Genomic DNA, 13636 nt, shown 5'->3' with positions numbered 1-13636 from the left:
TTAGTCTGAAGCATCAAGAGGACTGCACTGATCTTCTTTACTTTGGGCAAGGATGCGGATGTTCTGAGCACACAGCCTCTTGCATCTTCCCACACCTTCCTCCAACCCTGCAAGGCAGGAATTGCCTCCATCCCACAGCTGAGAGGAGATGTGACAGGAGGTAACATGCCCAGGCTACCCAGCTAGAAGGTAACAAAACCAAGACACTCAACATTTGAATCCTGCCCTTTCCACCACACCTGTTCCTTCTCAGATGCTCTAAAGTCCCCGAGGCCACGTTGACAGGTAAACATCCAACCTGGCTAACCTGCTGACCCTCAGTAACCCTACAGATGTGGTCTGAAGGGCCCAACCAATGTCATCTCTCCCGTTTTTGTTCTGTGGCTTCTCCTCTTCTCCCACCTGCATCATGGCATTTTTATGTACACCATGTACCCCTCTACTGTTCATAAATTCCAGGTCTAGAATTCTCAGACCAGGTTCCCTAGTAAGCAGCAAAGTCAGGCTTTCATCATGGCTAGTGCATATTGGTTCTTGTTAACACCCACACCCTTGTGGAAATCAATAAGGAGTAACACAAGATCCCTGTGGCTCTGACTTCCCTTTCCCTGACCCCTGATTCAGCAGTTTCCAATTACAGGCTGAGCTGTGTGAGCTCAATGTCAACTTCAGCATCCAACAAAATCATCTGGAAAACTTGTTAAGACATGAATCAATGGCCCCACCCTAGAGTTTCTGTGTCTACAGCAGGGGTCCCTGACCTCTGGGATCTAGTGCCTGATAATCTGAGATGAAGCTGATGTGATAATAATGGAAATAAAGTGCAAAATGAATGTAGTGCACTTGAACCATTCAGAAACCATCCCCCACATCCACCCCATGGGTGAAAAAAATTGTCTTCCATGATACCAGTCCCTGGTGCCAAAAACATTGGGGACCACTACTCTACATGTCTGGGGGGGGCATCAAAAAATTCCATTTCTAAAAGTTTCCAGTATGATAGGCTAAATAATGTCACCCCCTCCCTCCCAAAGATATGTAGGTTTTATGGCAACAGAGACTTTGCAGATGTGATTCAGTTAAGGATGCTGAGATAGGAAAATTATTCTGGATTGTCTGGTAGGTCACAAATGTAATGTCAAGGGTACTTATGAGAAGCAAGCTTGGGAAGAGTCAATGACAGAAGAGGAGAAGGCAATGTGACAATTAGGAGCAGAGACTGGGGTGATGTGGCCACAAGCCAAAGAATGCTGGCAGCCACCACCAGCTGGAAGAAGCAAGAACAGATTCTCCACAGGCTCTTAATTTTAGCATCATAAGACTCAGCCTAGACTCCTGGCCTCCAGACTGTAAGAGAATACATTTCTGTTTTTTGAGCCACTAGATTTTGGCGGTTTATAACAACAGACGTGGAAAACTAATACGGTAGTGATGCTCATATAGCTGGTCAGGATCCACACATTGAGAACTCTGCACTCCATCTATCCCTGGCCACACCACACCTAATGCCACTTTGAGGAATGGTCAGTCCCCTGGAAGATCTGATGATGACTCAGAACACTATGAGTACTGCAAGTTGAGTGAGTACACACCGTACCCACCCTTCTCTTTAACTCACAGAGAGGGAGAGAGCACAGCAAAGTGGTAACAGAGCCCAATTCAATACAGGGCCCCACAATTCACTGGCCCTGCGGTCCAGCCAGTCACTTAACCTCTCTGTGCCTTGGTTTCTGCATCTGTAACTTGGGGACACCACCAGCAGCCTGTCAAGTATTAAGGCACTATTGAAAGCATTATGAGATGATGTGTGTTAAGTTCTGCCTGGCTGATAGAAAGCACTCAAACATTTACTTCTGTTATTTTTGTGACTTGAAACTGCTTTTAAAGTAGTTGAATGGACATGCCCTACTCTGATCAACAGAAGCCTCTTTCTTGATAATATGTTTACTGACACATTTGTAAGCAGCTCCCTCTAAGATCTGATCCTGTTCCTAAATTATTAGAAATAGCAACAAAAAGAGAGAGAAGATTTTTAATAACAGTTATATCCTCTGGCTTCCCTGGTGGCTCAGCGGTAAAGAATCTGCCTGCAATTGCAGGAGATACGGGTTCGATCCCTGATCAGGGAAGATCCCACATGCCGTGTAGAGCAACTAAACCCATGGGCGACAACTATTGATCCCAGGAGCCAAAACTTCTGGGCCCACCTGCCACAATTACTAGAAGCCTACGCACCCTAGAGTCTGTGCTCAGGAATAAGAGAAGCCACTGCAATGAGAAGCCTGAGCATTGCAACACTTACCACAACTAGAGAAAAGCCCTCGCAGCAATAAGACCCAGCACAGCCACAGATAAACAAATAAAATTTTCTGTAAAAAGAACCATACTCTGCCCGTCCAGCTCCTCCATCAGGGGCCCATCTCTTCAGTCTAACTACTTACTCATCATCATTCATTCTCATCCACACAGACCATCTACTCCAAACTTACTGAAATGCTTCCTCAAAATCCATTCTTGTTTCTGCCTCCACCTATGCCGCATCCTCTGCCTTGAAAGCCCTTCCTTGGTGCCCACCTTCTTCACTTCTAGCAAAGCCAGGATAGGCTGAACTTCTGAGGTAGGAACCCTCCATGGTCCTGCCTGTGGTGTATGGAATAACCCTGGCTCTCTGGAGTAAGTAGAAGACTGCAATTCAGCAGCTTCACTATCCAGAGGGTAGACTTTCACTTCAGGATGCAAAGTGAGACTCTGGAGCCAGATTACCTGGCTTCAAAACCCTATTTCACCACTTTCTCATTTTATGACCTTGGAGAATTTACTCCAGCTCTTCATCTATAAAAAGGAGATTATAATAGTATCAGGCTAAATGGATAAAGATGTGGTAGATACATGCAATGGAATACTACTTAGACATAAAAAAGAATGAAATAATGCTATTTGCAGCAACATGAATACAACTAGAGCTTATCATACTAAGCAAAGTAAAGAAAGTGAAAGTGAAATTTGCTCAGTCATGTCTGACTCTTAGCAACCCCATGAACTGTACAGTCCATGGAATTCTCCAGGCCAGAATACTAGAATGGGTAGCCTTTTCCATCTCCAGGGGATCTTCCCAACCCAGGGATCAAACCCAGGTCTCCTGCATTACAGGCAGATTCTTTACCAGCTGAGCCACAAGGGAAGCAAAGTAAGCCAAAGACAAATACCATATGATATCGCTATATGTGGAATCTAAAATATGATACAAATGAACTTATTTACAGAACAGAATCAGACTCACAGACATAGAAAAGCTGTGGTTACCAAAGGCAAAAGGGGATAGTGGGTAGGGGAGAGAGAAATTATGAGTTTGGGATTAACAGATACAAACTACTATATATAAAAGATAAACAACAAAATAGATATAAGTTCCTTGTATAAGACAGAGAACTATATGAGTATTCTGTAATAAACCATAATGGAAAAGAATATGAAAAAGTTTACACACACACAAACACTTTGTTGTATACCAGAAGCTAACACAACACTGTATATCAATCATACTTCAATAAAAATATAGATAGTATCATCTACATAAAGATTTTACATGGATTAAATGAGATAACCCACACAACAAACAATGTCTAGCATACAGTAAGTGTTCAATAAACATAATCTGTTACCAGAATTTACGTAATCTGATGGTTTCCCTTCAGAGATGTCACTTTGGGAGGCCAGAGTCTTTTCTATAAAAGCTTCCATCCTCAGAACATCACTGAAAGCCCTTGATCACACTGTACCTTTCTAACCCAGAGTATAAGCCTCACTAGGGAACTCCATTCAGCACTCACGATGACCCCTTGTTTATCCCAGCAGGAATATGACCTAGTGCTCAAACATTCTTATTCGCCCATTTAGCTCAAAGGGTCTATTACCCCAAACCAAACCCATAACAAACAAAGTGCTCCATGTGAGAAGAATTAAAAATCAACTGTGGCAGAGGCTGCTGGTCATCCTTCAATATTTATTCCCTCTTTGTTCTGTAGAAGAAGTAGAAGCCCAGTTTATAGTTGGGCACATGACATGACCTTTGCTGACAAAGGTCCATATAGTCAAAGCTATGGCTTTTCCAGTAGTCATGTATGGATGTGAGAGACTGTAAAGAAGGCTGAGCTCTGAGGAATTGATGCTTTCAATTGTGGTGCTACAGAAGGTTCTTAAGAGTCCCTTGGACTACAATGAGACCAAATCAGGCATTCCTAAAGGAAATCAACCCCGAATATTCATTGAAAGGACTATTGCTACCCTAGCCACCTGATATGAAGAGCCGACTCGCTGGGAAAGACCTTGATGCTGGGAAAGATTGAAGCAAAATGAGAAGAGGGTGGCAGAGGATGAGATGGTTAGATAGCATCACCGAATCAATGGACATGAATTTGAGCAAACTCCAGGAGATATAGTAGAGGACAGTATCTACTCCAGATGAGGACAGAGGAGCCTGGCATGGTATAGTCCATGGGGTCACAAAGATTCAGATACGACTTAGAGACTGAACAGCCACACAGTACCCAGATGAAGACTCTATTTCCGGCATTCCTTACCACTAGGGATGACCCCATGAGGAAGTTATGGCCAATGAGATGACTGGCCTTGATCTTGTGGTGTTTCCCCTGCAGAAAAAGGATAAACCTTCCCCACCTCATTCCCCTTCCCACTGATTGGCATGTGAACATGAAATCTAGACCATGGAAAGCACATCTCGCTATGTGGAGGCAATCAACATGCTAGAGAAAGCAGAGCACAAAGAAAGGAAACAGCATCTCTGACACAATGGAGCCATCATAGGAGCCCTGGACTGCTTATACCTCAGCAGTGTGTTTAAGCCACGACTAACTGGAGTCTCTCAGAGCAAACAAACCTATAGTCCAACTAATTCAGACATGTAATAGTTTCTAAATGTAATTGCAAAAGAAAAGTTTAAAATACATTTTAAGCAAGGAAAACATTCTGTGAAATATCCCAAAGTGACTCCTTAGAAGGGAACACTCAGTCAGCTAGAGTATTAGAGTGTTATTTGTTTAATGAGTCACACACTGTACAGTTAATCATTACATCTCCTGAGATGGGAAGAAAAATCAATCCAATAGTCTAAATCTGGCAATTTCAGCCAAACGCATTCAGTGACATTTACAATGTTTTGCCAAGTCTTTGGAACCACACAGTTGGAACTCTAGTGGACAAAGCTCCAGATCTGCTGCTACAGGATCTGGGCTGTGGGTCCAGACCTGCCCAGGAGGGCAAGACCCATAGGGCCTCACCCTCATTTCCCATATTAGAATACTCAGGCTGAGACACTCAGGAGGCAGAGACCAAAAGCCGACAATCAAAGGAAGAAACAGCCTGACAGTAGCCACAAAACTGTCAAGAGAAACAAAACTAGTAAAGACACAAAATGAAAACCCCAAACCCAAAAGGATAATCCATCAAACCCATAAGCCATTGGCACATTACAATTCAACCCCAGTCGGCACACAACCCTCTTCTGGAATAAGCCGAGAGTTTCCGTGTGCGTGTGTCTGTATGTGTGCTCACTACTGGCCACAACTTCCTCTCACCCAGGTAACTGGTGGAGTGGGGGTGGGGCAGGGAAGGATACAGATTGTGGTATACAAAGTCTCTTGATCATTGGCTGATCATGTCAATGTATGGCAAAACCCACTATAATATTGTAAAGTAATTAGCCTCCAATTAAAATAAATAAATTTTTTTAAAAAATTAAAAGTTAAATTAAAAAAAAAAAAAAAAAAAGAATTTTGGAATGGGTTGCCATGCCCTCCTCCAGGGAATTTTCCTGACCCAGGTTATTCCCTTTGTCAAAAATCCATTGCTTAATTCTTTGTTAAGATGTTTTTGTTAGTCTTCTAATCCCTTTTCTCTTCTAAGTGTTACCTTTTGGAGAGTTTTCCCTGTCTCCCCTATGTATACGCCCCAGCAGTAAAAGTAAGACACATCTCCTCTACCCTGTTCATTCCCTTGGAACCACAATATGACGAGTTGTTGGTATTGTTTCATTTATTCATGTATTGTCTGTCCCTATACTACCTTGTAAATATGTACCCTGTCCTTTTTATTGGCAACTATATAATAAAGATGCATTTTAATTGAAAAAAATTTTTTATTAAGTTCCTTATAAAATGCAAAAAAAAAAAAAATCTTCCAAATAATCAGACCCCAAATTCAATCCCCAGGTAGCAGATCCTCACCTTTTTTTGGTGGTTTCTGCCATTTTTGGTTCCTCTTTCACTATTAATATAGAGCTTGTGCAAAAAAAAGAAAGAAAAGAGGCAAAGAGGTTTCTAGTGGCCTTTCTCCTCTTCATATCCTGTAATGGATTTACATATGATAAACACAAAGTTTATTTACTTTAAACAAATAACTGATCCCCTAAGAACCCAACCACAAAATTATTTACAAAGCAAGTTGGGTGTTTACATCATTTTCCTTTGAGACAGGATGAGCCCATGTTTGTTTCACACTTGGGAAGTGAAAATCCACCACGTGAGGTCACTTGTCCACCTCATTGACTAAATGACATTTCCTAAGGGAACTCTCATACCAAGGGATGCAGCACTTCAGGCCTCGTGCTACATGAAAGAGACCACCACAGAGGAGGGAATCAAAGAAGTGGCAAGGGTATACCCACGGCCACTTTCCAACCACAGCAGCATCCTGCTCAAGCAAAGCCTTGGGCTCCCTGCCCTCACTTGTGAAAAACAGACCAGGGAGTGAATGGAAAGTCTTTTGATCACTTCCAGGATCTGCTCACTCTATAAGGACCAAAGTCCTTCCCCCAAAGCTAACACAAACCCCTTCTGATGCCCGATCATATGTTTCTGAGCTGTTTCTTCCCTTTGCAAAGTCCCTCCTATCTTGGCAATGGCCTAGGGAGTCTTTTCAGATCTAGTCCTATCCTCCAATCACATGGGAAAAGAAAATAAAAGAATAAAGAGCCCTAGTCACCTCCATGCCCCCCACCCCCAATTTTTAAACTTTTATTTTTATTGAAGAATAATTGCTTTACGATGTTGCACTAGTTTCTGCTGTACAGCAAACTGAATCAGCTATATGTATACACATATCCCCTTCCTTTTGTTCCTCCCTCCTAAACCCCCATCCCAGCCCTCTATGTCACCACAGAGCACCGAGCTGAGCTCCCTTTGCTATACAGCAGTTTCCCACCAGCTGTCTTACACATGATAGTGTATATATGTCAGTCCTAACCTCCCAATTCGTCCCACCCTCCCCTTCTCCCACTGTGTCTCCATGTCCATTCTCTATGTGTCTCTATTCCTGCCTCGAAAATAGATTCATCGGTACCATTTTTCTAGATTCCACATATATGCATTAATATACAGTATTTGTTTTTCTCTTTGACTTACCTCACTCTGTATGACAGACTCTAGGTCCATCCACAACTCTACAAATGACTCAATTTCATTCCTTTTTATAGCTGAGTAACATTCCATTGTAGATATGAACCACATCTTCTTTATCCATTCATCTGTCAACAGACATTTAGGTTGCTTCCATGTCCTGGCTATTGTAAATAGTGCCCTCAGTTGGAAGAAAGAAACTGGATCCCTAATGAAGATTCTCTAACACTCCAATTCCAAAGCTCATCAGCTCTGACAAGCCAGCTTCCAAAGACAGCTACACCAGTAGCTCTCTCATCGCACTTGTGCATCTCACAACGTAACACTGACACTACCAAGAGGTGGGTCTACATTCTCTTCACTTGAACCCGGGTACAGCTCTGCGACCTCTTCAACAAGAGAACGTAGCACAGCTTCTACAGCTACACTACACAAAGTACAGCAGCTTCCAATTCCTTCTCTCTTGTGACACGTACCTTCAGAGCCCTGAGCAAGCCCAACAAAGAACAAGTCTGGGGACCCTGATGCCACCGTGCTGGAGAGGTAACATGGAAAGATTCCATGGGAGTGGAGAGAGATGTCCACGAAGTCCCCTCTATGCCATTCCCCAGCTGTACAAGGGTCTCCTCACGACCCCAGACATGTGCGCAAACAAGCCTTTGACGTGACCTAAACCACAGCCATTGTCTGATGGCAACCTCACCAGAGGCCCCAGGCCCAAACCACACGGCTGAACTGCACCCAAATGTCTGACCCACAGAAACCACAAAATGCAGGTCATTGTTGGTTTGGAGCCACTACATTTCTACGCAACATAGTGACTGGAACTCAGGATCTTTATCCCCCTAGATAGCAATTTACCAGCCCTGGGGTACGTTTAGAACATCTTATCAGCATGCAGTTTCACAACTCAACTTCTGGTAGGATAAATGGCACTTTTAAAAAAATGAGTTTAAATTTTTACTTTAAGATGTTGACAATACCTCTTTTACGATTTCTTGAGAGACCTCAAGGCATCTCAAACTGGGGTTAGGTAATCCTCAGAGCTAGAAGGGAAGGGCCCTCCTGTGCTCCCCAAGAGCAGACCCAGAGCGGAGGACCCGCAGAGGTGGGCGAAATGGGGGCCTCTCCACACCATCTTAAGCATTCTTGCCCTTACACCATCCTTCCTCCACTACAACAGCTATAGTGAGCAAGCCTCTGACAACTGGGACTCAGGCTCACTTGTCAATCAAAAACAAAACAAAACAAATGGACTGGTGACACTGAATTGGCTAGAGTTGCTAGAATCCAATGGCTGCGGGCAGTGACAGGAAGTGACATGTAAGCGGAAGAAAGGCTTACTGGGAACAGCTGGGAGGAAGGGAGGGGGCGTGCCCTAGGATCAGGGAGGTTCCATTTCAGAAAACCAGAGGCCTTTAAACTGAGTTTGGCTGTAACTTGAGACCGATCATCTGTAACTAGATACTTTCCCACAAACAGCCAAATACTGGACATTAAAGTCCTTGATTTTAGAGGCCTTTGAAACCTATACCATGTTGCTGCTGCTGCTGCTAAGTCGCTTCAGTCGTGTCCAACTCTGTACGACCCCATAGACGGCAGCCCACCAGGCTCCCCTGTCCCTGGGATTCTCCAGGCAAGAACACTGGAGATTCCTGCATAAATAAAAACTGTCTGGGATGTTTTTGCTCATTTCTGGCTCATTTCTTTTTTTCAGCTGCTGATCCCTTTGTCCTTACAGATGGCTCATCTTTTTTGAGTAACTCAGTCCCCGTCCTGGGAAAGGCCTGCCCTCTGCACACCATGCTGTTTGCAAAGGCTTCCCTCTGGAAAGGTTTTCCATCGACCCACGAAGCCTTGTCTGCAGCCTGATGAGTGGGACCACGTGCCCTGTCTGTCCTCGCCAGTGCTTCACTGGCCCTCAATAAAGACTAATAATGCTGAGACTGGCACCAGACCCAAGACACTCAGGTCCCCAAAGGTTGAGAGTACTGTCTGGGTTGCAGAATTCTCACTATTAGCAAAGCCAATTCAGAGGCCCAAACACACTCAGGTGATTCTCTGCTGAAATCACCCAAGCTGCTCCACCAGTGAGGAGGCCCACCCCTCCCCAACTCTTGGTCCCTGAAAGCCTCTAGGATCAGTCACTATTAACTCTTCCCAAACTGTTTTGGCTCCACCAGACACCAATACATATGCCCCTTCTGTGTCTGGAATCACTCTCTACAGCCTGGCTCTCCGGGAACACTCACCTCCCAGAGTTAAAGCTGCAAACTAAGTCCTCTGTCCAGAGCTGGGGACTGAGACCCCTGCTTCATCCTGCTGACCCCTGGAATGCTGCTTTTCTCCATTCTGTCACTGCCCCATTCACCCTCTCCTGGGGCTTTTTCCTTCCCATCTCCAGCTATAAAACTGAAACGCAATTGTCATCTCCCCCCGTCCTTGGAGAGACAGGATGGTGAAGTGCAAGGAGCACAGGAAGTGGAGATGATCAGCAGGAATGCAGGCTGAGCCCCACTACTGAGAGGCCTGACACAGAATTGAAGAGTAACACCCTGGGCTTCCCTGGTGGCTCAGCAGTAAAGAATTCGCCTGCAATGCAGGAGACACAGAAGACCCGGGTTCAATTCTTGGGGCAGGAAGATCCCCTGGAGAAAGGAATGGCTACCCACTCCAGTATTCTTGCCTGGAGAATTCCGTGGACAGGGGAGCCTGGTGGGCTACAGTCCATGAGGTCACAAACAGTCGGACACAACTGAGCGACTAACACTTTCACCCTGAATTCAAAGCCAGCGCCATCCATCACTAGCTTGTGACTCAGGGCAAGTGACCCAACTTCTCTGGACCCTGGCTTCCTCCTCTGTGCAATGGGATAGTGAAAAAAAACATCTTAGAAGGCTATTGGGAAGCTGAATTAAGCTAATACGTGTAAAATACTCAGAACCTAGCTTGACATGGTAAATGCTGGCTATACGTTATCAACAATTATTCATTATCATTATCCTTACATCACTTACAGTTCATCTACTGCCACCCTTCATAAGATGGATATAAAGATAGAAGGGGATTCTGTTTGTGAAAAATACTTTGTAAATTATAAAAATATGAAAAATTTATAGCCATTGCTACTTGTCTCCCCCACAAAATCCCTAACCTTAGCATCCTGCTCATTTTAAGGGTTTAACTCTACCATTAAGAAACAGAGTGGATGGTATTAGATAGGAAGAAATTAAAATATAGAAACACAGTTAGTGAGTATCTATACTCCTGTACAGCAAGGAGATCAAACCAGTCAATCCTAAAGGGAATCAACCTCAAAAAATTCATTGGAAGGACTGATGCTGAAGCTGAAGCTCTAATACTTTGGCCATCTGACACAAATGGCCAATTCACTAGAAAAAGACTGTGATGCTTGGAAAGACTGAGGGCAGGAGGAGAAGGGAGCAGCAGAGGATGAGATGGTTAGATAGCATCACCAACTCAATGGACATGAGCTTGAGCAAACTCTGGGAGATAGTGGAGGACAGGGAAGCCTGGCGTGCTGTAGTTCATGGGGTCACAAAGAGTCAGACACAACTTAACAACACCACCTCTGTAATCCAGAAATCTCTGTGCTTATATGTTGTATACTACTGACCTCCACTTGGATAGACCACATAGGCCACATGACATGAATATACACAAAAGTGAGTTTATCATCTCCCTCCCGCCCCACAATGAATGACCCCTAATCCTGATCATCATCCTATATTCCTTAAGTCCACTAAATTCATCCATCTTGCATTCTGGCAAATTACGCTCCTCCCTCCTCAACTGAAGTCACCCTATTCCTGTCAGTTTCCTTTCTCACCTGCCATAGACCACTGCTGCTGCTCTGTTCCACCATCTGCCCAACCTCACCATCGCTAGCTGCCATCCCTGGGGAGCTACTAAGGATGTCTCTGCCTCTATCTGTGCCCCCCAAAACCTCACAGGGGCCAGTTTTCCAAGGTGCAAATTAAATCACACCATCATTTCCCTGCGTGGAGTCCTCCAGGGTCCTACCACAGCTGTGGTGCTGAGCTTTTGGTTTGCAAACCCCATGAAAAATCTAATAAACATCATCAACCCCCACCACAGGAAAATGCACAACACCTCAACTTTCACACACAGGTCAGGTGGTACGAAAGACTTCTGGTGTCCTTCCATTAACCTAGGATAAGAAGCCCTGATCGGAAGGTCAAGGCCCCCGTCACAGGTTCACACCAGCCCTTGCTGGTCTGCCTCTGAAGAACCTTAATTTCCAACTCTCTCTCACCTTGTACTTGAATGGCCCACAGACCCTCCAACAGCCCACATTCTTTCACAAGTTGCCTTCTCCTTTCAGTGCTATAACTCCCTGAAAAGCCCCCCACCCCAAAGAAAAACTATGCCATTCATTTCTGTTTTCCTAGGGCCGAGTGCTCAGACATGAAAATGAGTTGAACAACATAAGCAAGTTTAAGCTAGTAGTTTGTTTTAAATCATATGACAGACAGAATAATGCCCCCCAAAGATGTCCATGCCCTGATCCCCAGAACCTGTCAAGATTTTTACCTTAATGGCAAATGGGATTATGTGGGAATGATTAAATTAAGGATCTTGAGATACAGAGATGATCCTGGATACTTCAGGTGGACCCCATATCATCACAAGAGTCTTTATAAGGGAAACAGGGAGAATGGAAAGTGACAATGGAAGGAGAGATTGAAGTGATACGATTGCTGGATGAATGGAGGCCCCACAGCAAGAAGTGGAAAAGCCTCTAGAAACTGGAAAAGGCAAGAAAACAGCTCCAGGGAGACCCAGAGAAACTGGAAAGAACAAAGCCCTGCCAAGAACTTGATTTTAGCCCACTGAAGCCAACTTCAGACTTCTGATCTCAAACACTGTAACATAATAACTTTGTGTGGGTTTTAAGCCACTAGGTTTGTGGTTGTTACAGAAGTAATAGGAAATTAACACAAATTACTATACACAACTATTTGTTGTTTACTCGCTAAGTTATGTCCACTTCTTTTGCAACCCCAGGGACTGTAGCCCGCCAGGCTCCTCAGCCCATAGGATTTTCCAGGCAAGAATATTGGAGTGGGTTGCCATTTCCTTCTCCAGGGGATCTTCCCAACCCAAGGATCAAACCCACGTCTCCTGCATTGCAGGTGGATTCTTTACCGCTGAGCCACCAGGAAAGCCCATATACACAACTATATTGTTGTATATTCTCATTACATCACTGTTCAGAATTCTAAAACTGTGTTTCTAGGCATCTATCAACAGGGGACTAGTTTAAGTATCTCACATTCATTAGGAAACAAAAGGTTGTTATTTTTTTATCATTTATAGATACATACAAACACACACTTTTATCCAGGATATAAATTCTTCCATATAGATATATTAGGGGTATATTAGGGGCATACTTTCCTGTACATAAATCAGATCGTACTATACACTGCTACTGCTAAGTCACTTTAGTCGTGTCCGACCCTGTGCGACCCCATAGACGGCCTCCTACCAGGCTCCTCTGTCCCTGGGATTCTCGAGACAAGAACACTGGAGTGGGTTGCCATTTCCTTCTCCAATGCAAAAAGTGAAAAGTGAAAGTGAAGTTGCTCAGTCGTGTCCGACTCTTAGCGACCCCATGGACTGCAGCCTACCAGGTTCCTCCGTCCATGGTTTTCCAGGCAAGAGTACTAGAGTGGGGTGCCATTGCCTTCTCCCTTACTTTCTATGTACCAATCATATTTTACAAATATGTATTAAAACAAAAAGACATAAATGAAGAAATTTCTACTTCAGGGAAAAACTCATTTCCTGAAATTTCATGTCAAATTTTCATTCTGATCATCACACAAAGAAAAAAGACCAAGTATTAATACAATTTAATGAAATACATCATTCCACTACTTTTCTTATTAATAAAAATGATGAACCAATGAAAGAAATGTGAACCATGTAGGCATGAAGATAACTGTATCTGGGTTTCAACTTCAGCCACTTGTATCACCTGAGGTTTTCCAAAACCCTTTACTATTTCCACAATTTCCAGTGTGGCTGGCTGTCTAATTACTAATCTCACTGAGAGATGTTGACAAACTACCACAGGGGAACAGCAGTAAGATGCGTAGCTCTGATTTCTCAGGGGACCAATACACACAGCTCATAATGGGGACTATATGAATAATTCAGATATTTCCTGCCTGGAA

The 13636-nt window shown here is 43.9% G+C and overlaps 1 protein-coding gene across 4 annotated transcripts in view; it reads right to left on the bottom strand.

Annotated features, from left to right (window-relative positions):
* The window catches only part of TMEM163 (transmembrane protein 163), a 270249-nt gene that overhangs the window by 210714 nt on the left and 45899 nt on the right, over positions 1 to 13636 (bottom strand). The gene's annotated exons all lie outside the window — the stretch shown is intronic.

The sequence above is a fragment of the Bubalus kerabau genome, chromosome 3 (assembly GCF_029407905.1).
Source record: "Bubalus kerabau isolate K-KA32 ecotype Philippines breed swamp buffalo chromosome 3, PCC_UOA_SB_1v2, whole genome shotgun sequence".
Taxonomy (NCBI): domain Eukaryota; kingdom Metazoa; phylum Chordata; class Mammalia; order Artiodactyla; family Bovidae; genus Bubalus; species Bubalus kerabau.
This window is presented reverse-complemented; position numbering and strand designations above follow the sequence as displayed.